We start from the raw sequence: 12,657 nt of genomic DNA, 5'->3' as shown, positions 1-12,657 counted from the left end.
AATGGTTATTGAACAACAAGTTGCTTCCTATTATTCACAGTGAGTTTTTTGAGGTATTTTTTAAATAAGTGTGCTGAAAGAAATGTGTTTTAAAATTAAACAGTAGCAATCATTCTCCATCTAATATGAGATCACCCAAAATATGTAATTTGATTCGGTGATTGGGTGTTATATAACATACTTTTTGTTATGTCCTGGGCTTGTGGTAATACACCACGTGTGTTGCTGAAGCAGCCAACAGCTCTCCAGAAACCCAGACTGGCCATCTCCAGTCCTGCAATTGGCTAGCCCCAGGTGGCAAGAGTGGGTTCAAACCCAATGGCTGCCGCCTAGGGGCTAGACTATATATTGTGGCTGGTTGCAGCCTAAGTTTCAGTACAGTTCCAGCAAGAATAAAAGTATGAGTTATCCTGTACTCAGCCTCGTGTCATCATTCCTGCACCCAAGAGCCCACGACTTAAGACTTTTAGTCATTCAGTTGTATATTATTGGACTATCTAAGTATGTCAAGTAAAAGTGGCTATACTTACCTTTTTTTTAACTTTCGGTACTTACACTTTTAATTTTATTATTGTTATTTCAATACAGTTTAAAAAAACCCTTGTAAAAACCCATTTGACTAAACATGCCAGAGGATAGTGGACTGTATATGTGGTAAATCTGGCACAAATCATGTTATCACATTTCCTATATTAATGTAGAATCATACATTTAAATACAGATTAATTATCTGTTAAGCTGCCACCTTAAAAACCCTTAGCTCTTCTTTATATCTTCATTGCTTCCTTTCGAAGAACCTCCCAACACTAATCTATAACAATTGTCAAATTTCCAAAAGTTGAGCCGAGCAGTGATAGCCCATTTAAGCAATATACATTTTATGTTTCATTTATTTTTAAAAGTGCTAAGTGCTTAAATTGCTCCCATTTAACATTAGTGTAACCCAAAAGTGGCCAATTTGGATTGGTTGGCTTGTGCCCAAGGTTTTGTCACATATTAATTCTCTTTGCTACCATTAAAGATTGTCGGTATTTTTGTCATCCAGTGCTGAAAGTCCTACAGCCTTTTAAATTTCCAAGTGACCTTTATAGTCTCTTTCAGTAATACTATAGAAGGAAAGACCAGAGAAAAGGAGATGGGGAGTGGATGGGTTGGTCTTTCCCTTCACAGCAGAGTTCATGTACTGCTAAAACCTCATCAAAGTGTGTTCATGGGAAGAGCAGTCAGAAGAAGGAACTGTGTGATGAGCTGGAGAAAGCATAAAACATAAAGTGTTAACATCTAAATCCAATAATTAATTTTCCCCATCCACTCAATGTTCACCAACTCTTTGACAGGATTACCAAACCTGAACTTATCATGGATGCCTTTATTTGTAAGCGATGTCAATGCTGCTAACATTGGACGTTCTTGCTTTGACAACAGATGGAAATGTAGCCATCGTTTCTCTTTCGCTTTTAGAGTTAAATGATGCTGGGAGGGGGGATGTGGATGAGAATTCAGTTAGTCATAAAAACAATAACTCAGCCGTGGGAATCAAGGTTATTGCACCCAGAGCTGATAAAGATTTGGCGGGTTGGAGAGCTGGGGAGAAAGCCCACGCTTCAAGCTAACTGGGGAATGTGATTTATGACTGTTAATTGGAGGAGGGAATTGTGCTTTGCTACTTTGTGCCCAGGGGAGGGGAATTCATTTTTGGCTTTAACTATGTAGTGCTGATACTTTATTTCTCGAATAAAAGATTCTTTAAGGTAAACAATGCCTCGAAGTTCTTTGAAAGAGTTTCATCTGTCGGAACCATGACAAGCATATGAAACCTTTTCTGATTCTGCAACTTCATTTTAATTCATCTGTTGTGCATGACTTCCTGCCCCCAAATTGTGCTCAAGGCAATTAACTTGGACATATTACAGAGAATGTTGGGTCCTTCCTTCATAGTCACCTTTATAAAGCTATCTCATTGTAGATCAGTGGTTATCAAACTTTTCTTCACCACAAACCCCCTTTAAGCACCTTTTGTGCCCACAGACCCCCTAAGACTTAATTCAAGATTTAAATCATAACATTTCTTCAAGCCTTTGCAGACCTCCTGTGATGACATCACACACACCCAGGGGTCCACAGACCACAGGTTGAGCACAATTGTAGATCATAAGCAACAAATTGAAAGGAAACCCAAAACCTCACCTTGTAATTTTTCTACCTGAAAAAGGATTGAGACTAAACAATAATAAGTCCATATTCTTATCACCGTGCATAAGCCAATCTCTTCTTTACCCAACGTTTTAGGCCATCTGAACAACAATTCACTGTTTCTACTTTTTCCTTCTCGTGGTCTTGTACATAGCTCTTTCTTTTGCCTACTCCAACTCACTATTATTCTTCTGTAGCACCTAAATCTCAACTGCTTTACAAGCTGCTGTCAAGAATTTAGTACCTTAAGGCTGGCTTCAACTTTCTTTCATGTTTTATGTTTTTTGCTCTGTTTTATAGTCATTATGCAGCTGCAGTATATGGCTACAAATCAGGAGGAATGACTTAGAGCGCCACGTGAAATTGGGAAAGGAAGAAAGCAGTGAAATCTGTTGCTTGGTGTGTTGTTGCTCTCCACAAAAGAGTGCAACACTTTTTAATGCTGTAAACTCATGACTTGACCTGCAATCAAAGCAGGTTCTTCATTCTGCCTTCTTTGAATAAACAAAACAGGTGACTATATTTTTTTTACAAATGTACCTAGCAAAGCCTAAATTCTAACCACCACCAAAAACTTAAAATAAGTTCTTCTGTCTCTGTACACAGTGATGATGATGATGATGATTTTCTGTAAGGCATAGATTAAGCTGCTGCCAGTCCAACTGTAAAAAATAAGGAAAAAAGAGGAAGAGTTGATCAGGATAGAAAGTTTTAATGAAAAAGGAATGTTGATTTAAATCTAAAACATGTTTTGCGAATTAGCTCAATTCAGCTTTGATGAGAGGGATCATTTTATATTGTAGATGGATGAGGTGCAGCTGGGCTGATTGCTTCTGCATATAAGCCACTAATTTGCCCTCAGACAATTCGTAACAGCATGCCATTTGGGAAGGTGTTTGTATGAGGTGATGATAGATATGCAAGCAGAACTTATCAAGAGCCTGTGGTACCACAGTGGCTGTGATTATGATCCTCACACATTTATGACAAGGGATTAAGCACATGCTGTGTAAACATGCACAAAGAAGATGGTGCTGTCAAAGCAGGATTGAGAATGTGAAAATTTTAGGCCTGATAAGTTCATTAGCTAGTTTCAGGCCAGAATAGCAAACTCGGAACCCTTCTACAGCTCCTAGCCTCCTGATTGATGGACATGGCACTGGGAGTACTGTTGTGTAGTATCATTTGGAGATCTGCAAGTTCCCTTTCGCTACTTAGAAAATGCTCTCACTTAAAATGGACTTGCCACTTTACAAAGACTTGGCTCACTTTTTATGTTAAGCCTTGATTATCTGAATCATTGTTGAAATTTAATTGGCTAGGTTCGTGAAAGACAGCAAGCTAGAAGCCATTGCATATAAATCACAATGGCTGGGTTCCCATTTCATACTGGATTAAAACTAAATGAACCACATTACAGGTAGCCCTCAACTTACAACCACAAAATTAGTGTTGCTAGGTGAGACATTTGTTGAGTAGTTTTGCCCATTTTACAACTTTTCTTGCCATAGTTGTTAAGTGAATCATTGCTAAGTTAGTAATGAGATTGTTAAGTGAATCTGGCTTCCCCATTGACTTCGCTTGTAAGAAAGTGACCAAAGGTTGCAGTGTCCCAGGGTGGTGCATGACTCTGAGACACTGCAACCATCATAAATATGAACCAGTTGCTACACATCCAAATTTTGATCGTGTGACCAATTTTGATCGTGTGACCAATTTTGATCATGTGACTAATTTTGATCATGCTGCAATGGTCATAAGTGGAAAAATGGTCATAAGTCATTTTTTATGCCATTGTAACTTTGAATGGTCACTAAACAACTGTTGTAAGTTGAATATGACAAAAAAAAGGAAGATGAACCATAGAGTGAAGAACAAGCCTCTGGTTTTTTCCCCCTGGGCCTCTTCTGCACTACTTCAGAAGGGATGGAAAAGATCTCATTTTAATTCTTGAGTGAGTGCATCTTTCCAGTGTTCTAAATAATTCCCAGTTGGATATTGGGAGTCTGGTAGCATCTTAACAAATTTTATTAAAAGCCATAATCTTTTGTGAGCTGTAACCAGTGGTGGGATTCAGCTGATTCACACCAGTTCATCAGAACCGGTAGTTAATTCTTTGTTGCCCAGGCCCAGAATGGACTTCTGGAAGCGACATCCACACAGAGAACTGGTTGTTCACATATTTGAATCCCACCACTGGCTGTAACTCATTTCATCAGATGCAGAAAGTGACCAGATTGATAGGATTTAAATTGGAGAGGAAAGGAAAGATAGGTTATATGTGCAGATGCAGGTTACATACGAGATGACAAGCACTTTATCAATAATATGCTAAAAACCCATTGTATTTGTTGAGATTTCCTGGTACTTTATGATGTATGTGAATCCACTAGTTTCTTGCTCAAAAGTTTTATTATTTATTAAACAAATTTATGTAACTGCCCAACTCTCACACAGTAACTCTAAGAGACATACACAAAGTGGTGCTAAAGGCAAAATGGTCACACCGATTTCTGCTACAGAGTTTCTTGCGAAATGTTCTGATATTTGTGTTTATGGAGATTCTCAATCATCCACCTTGTCTCAAAGGTGCTTTTCCAAAAGGCAATTGGGCTTTCTTAAAGTGCAGTTGTCTTTTGGAAAGGCATCTTTGGATTCTGATATTTGTCTTTGTTTTGAGTCCTGAGGTCAGCCTGAAGGCCTGGTTTATTTCCATTGGTTTAGTATTTCTGTCAAGTGGAACAAATGCTGTTGTTATTTGTAGCTATCAATAATAGTTTTGGTGGTCTGTTCTTGGTAGAAGCTGGAAGCATGGAGATATGCATGAAAATCTGTAAGCTTCCTTAATATAGTGGTGTACTTTTTTAACCATGATATAAAAGAAGGGGATCTGTGTAGATCAGACATGTCAAACACAAGGCCCGGGGGCCGGATCCGGCCCGCAAAGTGGTTTCATGTGGCCCGCGAAGCCATCCTGGAAACAGTGAGGGAACGGCCCCCACTGCCTTGGCCCTGGCCCAGAGACCTTCCTTCTGCCAGAGACCCTCAGATCTGTCCCACTCCTGCCCAGGCCCCCATAGGCACCCTTGATGCGAACGATGTAGAGCTGGCCATTCCCACCCAGTAGGCCATACGCACTCTAGCCACGCCCACCCAGTAGGCCACGCCCACCCTGGCCATACCCACCCGGCCCCCTGAGGGCAACTGCAATGCTGATGTGGCCCTCAATGAAATTGAGTTTGACACCCCTGGTGTAGATAGTTCTATTCTTTTTGTTTTCTATTCTTTTTATATATATAATATTTTATTGATTTTCTAATTTTTCAATTAAACATTTAAAAAGCAATGTGGTGACTGGGTAAATGATTCCATAACATACATAAATCTTTAGCAAAAACTCAAGTTACAACATCAGATATTTCCTCTCTTTATCCCTTAATATCTACTATCTCATATTGATTAATATAATTCTTATTGTTATCAACTAAATAAAACCATCTTTGTTACATTTATCAATAATTTTGAACTTATACATATCTTAATTGTGTTTACATTCAATCTTATATACATCAGTGTCCTGTTGTAGCTTTTCCCCCAGGTTTTAATTTCCCCTCAATATATAACTTAACATTTGGTATGTTGTAATTTCTAAGCTTTAGGTAACTAGAGTTTCCCTTATTTCAACTTCTACATTTCCCCCTTTTTATAGCAAAATCTAATATTCTAAATATACATCTTATCTGTTTGCATATAATCTTATTCTATTTTAAAAATTCTCTTCTTTTCCCACCATATTAAACTAAAAATCTATTAATCTTATTCACATCTTACCTATTCAGTTATAATACTACTTTATTTTTTAAACAAAATTCTATATTCAACCATCTTCAACCTTCTAATCAATAGTATAAAACCCCCCTAATAAATCAAAACCCTAATTTCTTTCAGCCTTGCTCTGACTTTTTTCCTTTGCCATCCATGTCAATATTTTTAATTCATCAAACAGTTCTCCCTCTATTATTGTGTGTATTATTTGAGTTAAGAAAAACCATTTAATTACAATTTTTTTGGAAGAACTAGCCCCATTATATTTCTTTGATCACCTCCCCATTATTTCAGTTTTTCACAGTTGTCTTAATAAGTTTATCTTCCATTCAATTTGTTCTTCTTCCTTTTCCTCATCTTCTGATTTATGAAACAATTTTTTTTCCATTTTCAATGTTGTCACTCTCTTTTCTAATTTCCCCATTGGCTGGATCTGTTGGTCAGTTGGGTCCTCTGTTTTAATATTTGGTTGTTCCATTTCTCCTGTTGCTTTCTGCATTATTGGGTCTTTGGTTGTAGTCAAAATCTGGGTCTGAATATTTAAGCTGGCATCTTGTTCCTTTATGTTGCCTCTCATTTTGTTACATGCTAAAAGAATGGTTTCATGTATTGATTTCAACATAGAAAGGATTTTTTCCTGATCTTCATCTATATTCTCTTGATAATGTATTAAATTAAGGATGTTAAAATCAAATGTTAAAAGTAGTTTTTGTAGCTAGATGTGTGACATCTATTTCACATGTTGTGAATAGTCTTATAGTGAAAATTGTTTGGTAGGTTTATAGTCCAAAGTATTCCATCATTTCATGTAATAACAAAGACTTCTCATGTAAAGAAATAGGAAAACAGTTTCCCACATATAATTCTGAAACTCAATGAAGGTTTATCTTCATAGTTCAAACAGGCCAGATAAACCATCTTGCAGTTCCTTCTTTACAGCTGTGTTTCTCATAGGTGGTATGTCAAGGTCAAGAGGGTTTTTTCTAATTTCTGGGTTTCCAGTGAAATCTCTTTTAGTCAATAACAAATTGTAATAGCATATTTTGCCACAAGATGTCAGCAATGCCATTTAAAACTTTTTAAATGCTGAGTTTCTTTTCTTTTTAAATAAAAGCCAATATCTCCAGTAAGAATAGGAAAAGTTTTAGTTTCAAATTTTCAAAGGTATATGCATCCAATTAGATTAGAATAGTTCTTATAATTGCTCTTTTCCCCTAGGTAGTCAATTGTCGCTGTTCTTAGAAGGTGGGGTAAGAATTCCCTTTCCTCTCTCCTCACAGGGGGAGAAATCTTTTGGGCAGCTTTTGCAGGAAAAATATTTAAAGTCTTAAAGAGAAGATCAGATCTCACCCATTTTCATCCATGTTGCTTTAAAGGTGTTTGGTTGTAGTTTTGGCTTTGGCTATCAGCAGCTTAATGATGAGCCATATTGCTATCGCAGGTCTTTTCCCCACTGGTTTGGAGAGCTGCCCCAGGTCAAGAGAAATGGCTGCCTCCCTTCCACAATCAAGCGGGGGTCGTCTCCTTGCTCTTCGCCCCTACAGGGTGACTTTCGACCCTTTCCAGGGTCCCCCAGCGGATAAAACTGGATGCTGGAGTTCACCTCCATGCATCCGCCAGCCCCACAATGGCAAACCGGAAGCCTAGATAATTCTATTCTAAGGTTAGTGGTACAGTAGCATTTGTTGAAGTCCTGTTGGGATTTGAAGAGAAGTTTATTTCCATCGATCAAGAATGATGAAAATGTTATCAATGAATCTCAGGTAAAACAAGAGCTTCAGAGGTCACCTGATGGTACTTATTGCATATTTAAGAGCACTAAATTTTGAGATTTTAGATGTTTTCTCTCAGTAACTGAATACAATAAGTATCTGTCTCAGAGTCATTTCATATAATATTATATTGATCCCCATTAATAGTCCCATTTTCTAAACCTGTCCTTGAGATGCACTGAAGATGGCAATTATTCCCCAAATCCAGCCAGGATGATCAAAAGACATTGCAATCCTAGCATCTCTGGAGAAAAGTCAGGTGGAGAACACTGATGTAGCTAGGGGGGGGGGTATTTGTCCTCATAGAATGACCAACACACACACAGTCACACACAGACACAGACACAGACACAGACACACACACACACACACACACACGGGTCTGTAGGCCAATCAACATTACAGGGAGATGAAAAGCATACCGCACACTGATACTTCTGCAATGTTTGAAAGGCACCAAGTGCGACTAGCACTGTGGCTTTTGATCAAGCATTTCTAATCTTTACCTCTGGTAAAGTTCATTAGATGTGGAGATAGGATCTGCCTGATGATTGTCTTAAGTTCAAGTAGACAGCTGCCTCCTCCAGACATTTGTTTGGGTATGAAAGGAGTGAGAGGGTGGGTGGGAAAAATATCTAATGTGAATGTCTTCATGGCCAGCGGCAGACCTCTTAAGACTCATTTTTACCTGTAAGCCCCTTTCTGACTGAAATAGGGCTTGATTTGTTTTCCCAGTTCCCAGAGGCAAAAATCAAAGCATTCCACTTTATTTTAAGAAGGTATTTAACTTGTCTCATGCTCTTTCGTGCCACATCTCAAGACATTTCTCCATGCAAATTTTAAAAGCAGACATTCACTAGAGTAGCATGTTAAGGAAAAATAGCTGAGCCAGGGTGGGGAGAGGAAAAATGTCTAACAGGTTGAAACAGCATATTTCAGCACATTTGCTGGTCTTTTCTGAGCCTGAAGCTAATATGTCTTAGCTGAAGGGAGGACGGGCAGGTTTTTTCCCCCTCCAAAATGTAAACTTCTAACAAGGTGCAATAACCCCTTTCATATTTTGCCAAACTGATGTGAAAACATACTTTCCAGTTCCATCCTTTTTGGTTCAATATGGTAAATAAAACCTAATATTAGCAGGAATACAACATAGATGCATAGGTGGCACTCAAAAACTTTGGGTGTAACCTGTAGTTCAACACCAGGAGTTACCAGCAGCCTGCCATTTTTTTAAAGCAACTGAAGGGAAAAGCATTAAACACATAGTGAATAAGCTCCATGAGACTTCTTAATTCATGTTGATTAAATGTAAAGTTTCTGTCCTCACTTCACTGGTTTTTTCAGTCAAAATCCTTGGCATCCCTGATCTAAAATTAGGCAAATGTGGGTTTCAAGTATACTAATTTCATGTATCCACTGACAAATTCCCAGCTATCGATGACCAACCAGGAAAGGGAACTTGATGTATTGTCTAATAAAAATATTGATGAATATCGAGGTGACTGTTGTGAGAACCAAACTCAATTCTATGTTGTGAATCATTGCAAAGGATATTGAAAAATAAAACTGCCAATATCAGGTTCCCTAGAATTATATTCAAGTGGAAGGTATAATTCTAGCCACTGCAAGAGCGTATGGAAGGCCTAGAAAAAATGCACAAAATAGCAGTCAAAATGATCCTAAGGCAGTGGTGGGATTCAACTGGTTCGCACCACTTCGGCAGAACCAGTAGCTAATTTTTTGTGGCCCAGGCCCAGAATGGACTTCCGGAAGTGGCATCCACACAGAGAACTGGTTGTTCACAGATCTGAATCCAACCACTGTCCTAAGGTATGAACCAAATCTCCCCCCCCCTCCATTCCCCAATGTTAGGAAAAGTTAGAAAGCTTGGACTCTGATGACATAGACACAACAACTGAGCCTTGAATGAATTTGTTGTTGATTGTTTTAACCTCGGTGGACAGTTTTCCTTTGTTTTTTGACGTCTTCCATTTTATTGCATTTTGTGATTGTAATGACATGTTTATCGTATTAGTTCCCCATATAAATCTATTAAAGAAGTAATTGTGATTGGTGCAGAGAAAGAGGTAAGAGGTAAGAATAAGGGTTGTTTTGCCCTGTCTCTTATTGACTGATTATTGCCATCAAGTTGATTTTGATGCCTAGTGACCACATAGATTATCTTCATGACATCTGTCCAGTGGTAGGATTCAAATATGGGCCTGGGCAACAAAAAAATAGCTACCGGTTCTGGCGAAGGGGTGCAAACCGGCTGAATCCCACCACTGCATGTGTTCCTAAGCTGGTCGTACGGCTCTTGCAGTGGTGCACCCACAGCTACTTCAGCTGAATCAACCCACCTTGTTACTGCCCAACTCACCTCTTTCCTTTCTTTCCATCTTTCCCAGCATTAGAGCCTTTTCCAGAGAGCTGAGACTTCACGTAATGTGTCCAAAGGTAAAAACAAAAATAAAAAAAATTGACCCTGCCATGTCTAGCACAAAGAAGCATCCCCTGAACTGGAATTGTGGGAAACTGAAAACTGTCAAAAACAATAGTTCCTTAAGCTACATGCAATTGGGTTGTGAAGTCATTACAACAAATTTGGGATACCTTTAAAAAAACATTAGGCAAATCCTTGGAGAATGGGGCAATCCAGGCCCTTGATGCTCTAGAACAGGGGTGGCAAACTCAATTTCATTGAGGGCCGCATCAGCATTGTGGTTACCCTCAGGGGGCCGGGTGGGTATGGCCAGGGTGGGCGTGGCCTACTGGGTGGGCGTGGCTAGAGTGCGTATGGCCTACTGGGTGGACGTGGCCAGCTCTACATCGTTCGCATCAAGGGTGCCTATGGGTGCCTGGGCAGGAGTGGGACAGATCTGAGGGCCTCTGGCAGAAGGAGGGTCTCTGGGCCAGGGCCAAGGCAGTGGGGGCCGTTCCCACACTGTTTCCAGGATGGCTTCGCGGGCCACATGAAACCACTTTGCGGGCCTGATCCGGCCCCCGGGCCTTGTGATTGACATGTGTGCTCTAGAAATATTTTGGAATGTTTCTAATTCCAGGGCCACCTCTGCTCACCTCTCTGCTATTCATCGGTGCATCCTAAGGACCAATTCTGTGGGAAAGAATTGTGTACAGGTAATCCTCGATTTACAACAGTTCATTTAGTGCCCATTTGAAATTACAGTGGCACTGAAAGAACTGACTTATGACCATTTTCTTTACACTTACAACAGTTTCACCATCCCAGTGGTCATCTGATTAAAATTCTGATGCTTGGCAACTGACTTATATTTATGACATTTGCAGTGTCCTGGGGTTATGTGATCATCTTTTGTGACCTTCTGACAAGCAGTCAACAGAGAAGCCTGATTCATTTAACAACCGTGTTACTAACTGAACAACTGTGGCAAAAAAGGTCGTAAAATGGGGCAAAATTTCATTTCATGTCTTGCTTAGCAACAGAAATGTTGGGTTCAGTTTTGGTCATTGTAATTGGCTTCATCCACATTCAACAATGGAAACTATTGGGGACCTGGGACGAAGTCAGAGGAAAATTCCAGGAGGAAGACTATGATGAGTAGTGACTATCAACACAAACCTAAGTTTTAGGATTCATCAGACAAGAGCTATTCTATCCCACTGTTTTTGTTGTGATTTCCCATGCTGCTGTAATAGAGGGTCATAAGGAAGGGGTCAGTGAAGCTTTCCATGCTGGGTCACAACCCTTCATTCGGCTCTCTGTATACTTGCAGGAGAGGAATAATAAAACAAGAGCTTTTCAAGAGGCAGGTCAGACAGCTGGCACATACCCTTTTTTATTTAAATATTATTATCAAAGCATTGACTTAATCAAGTTGCTAGGGGTCAGGGTTAATTAGTATCGCACAGAGCAGTCTGCTGACTCCAGTGTCTGCTCTTGATTTTGATTTGATTTTTCCCCCCTCAGGGAGATAGATGATTAACTCCTTATCATAAAAGTTGTTTTCTCAGGCTTGGATATTTTAAGAGCTTAGGAATACTCTCACGAGGACTAATAATACCGTATTATGTTCTGCAGGCAAATCCCGAACATTGGAAGGAGCACAGAAGCAACATGGGATATCTTTGGATACAAACGCTGGCAACAAACCCAGATACAGGAAATGAGATGGCGTTCCACATGATTCCCTGCTTCTTCTCATTACTGTTTAAAATGGAGATGTAAGTGTTCTGTCAAAGTAAAGGGAGATGAAAATATTCCTCAGATCACCGCTTGGGGAAGATTAAAGAGATCCTCAATTTGAATGTTAACGTGCCTAAATACAGGAAGCATGATTCTGCTGAACCCCTGGCTTTTGTACATATAATACATAAGATCACGTTTGGTAGCTGCTATTTGGATATCAACAGTGAACAGAGAAATAGGAAAGAACTGGAAGACAGTTGAGAAATAATCCAAATATAACAATTGTACTAGAAATAAGGGGTCTTTGAAAAGGCCAATTACATAAAATAAAGAAAAAGAAATGAACTAGAGGACAACCAAAAAATCAAGGAATGAATTGGTATATAAATGTATAAGACCTATTATGTATAATTTTATTAGATATGATTCCAAGTTATTATTAGATATGATTCCAAGTGTGTGTATGTATATATATATATATATATATATATATATATATATATATATATATATATATATATATATATATATATATATATATATATATATATATATATGAACTAAATAAATGGACATGTTTAAATGTTTAAAGCAAACATTTAGGGAAGCAACACGTTATGCTAGTCTATAAAGCAAACTTCATAGCCAGCCAAATATATTTGAATTCAATAAACTGAATTTGTTAGCTTCTCAATAAGA

Source organism: Vipera ursinii, assembly GCF_947247035.1.
Source record: "Vipera ursinii genome assembly, chromosome: 1".
NCBI lineage: Eukaryota > Metazoa > Chordata > Lepidosauria > Squamata > Viperidae > Vipera > Vipera ursinii.
Note: the sequence above shows the minus strand (reverse complement) of the source record.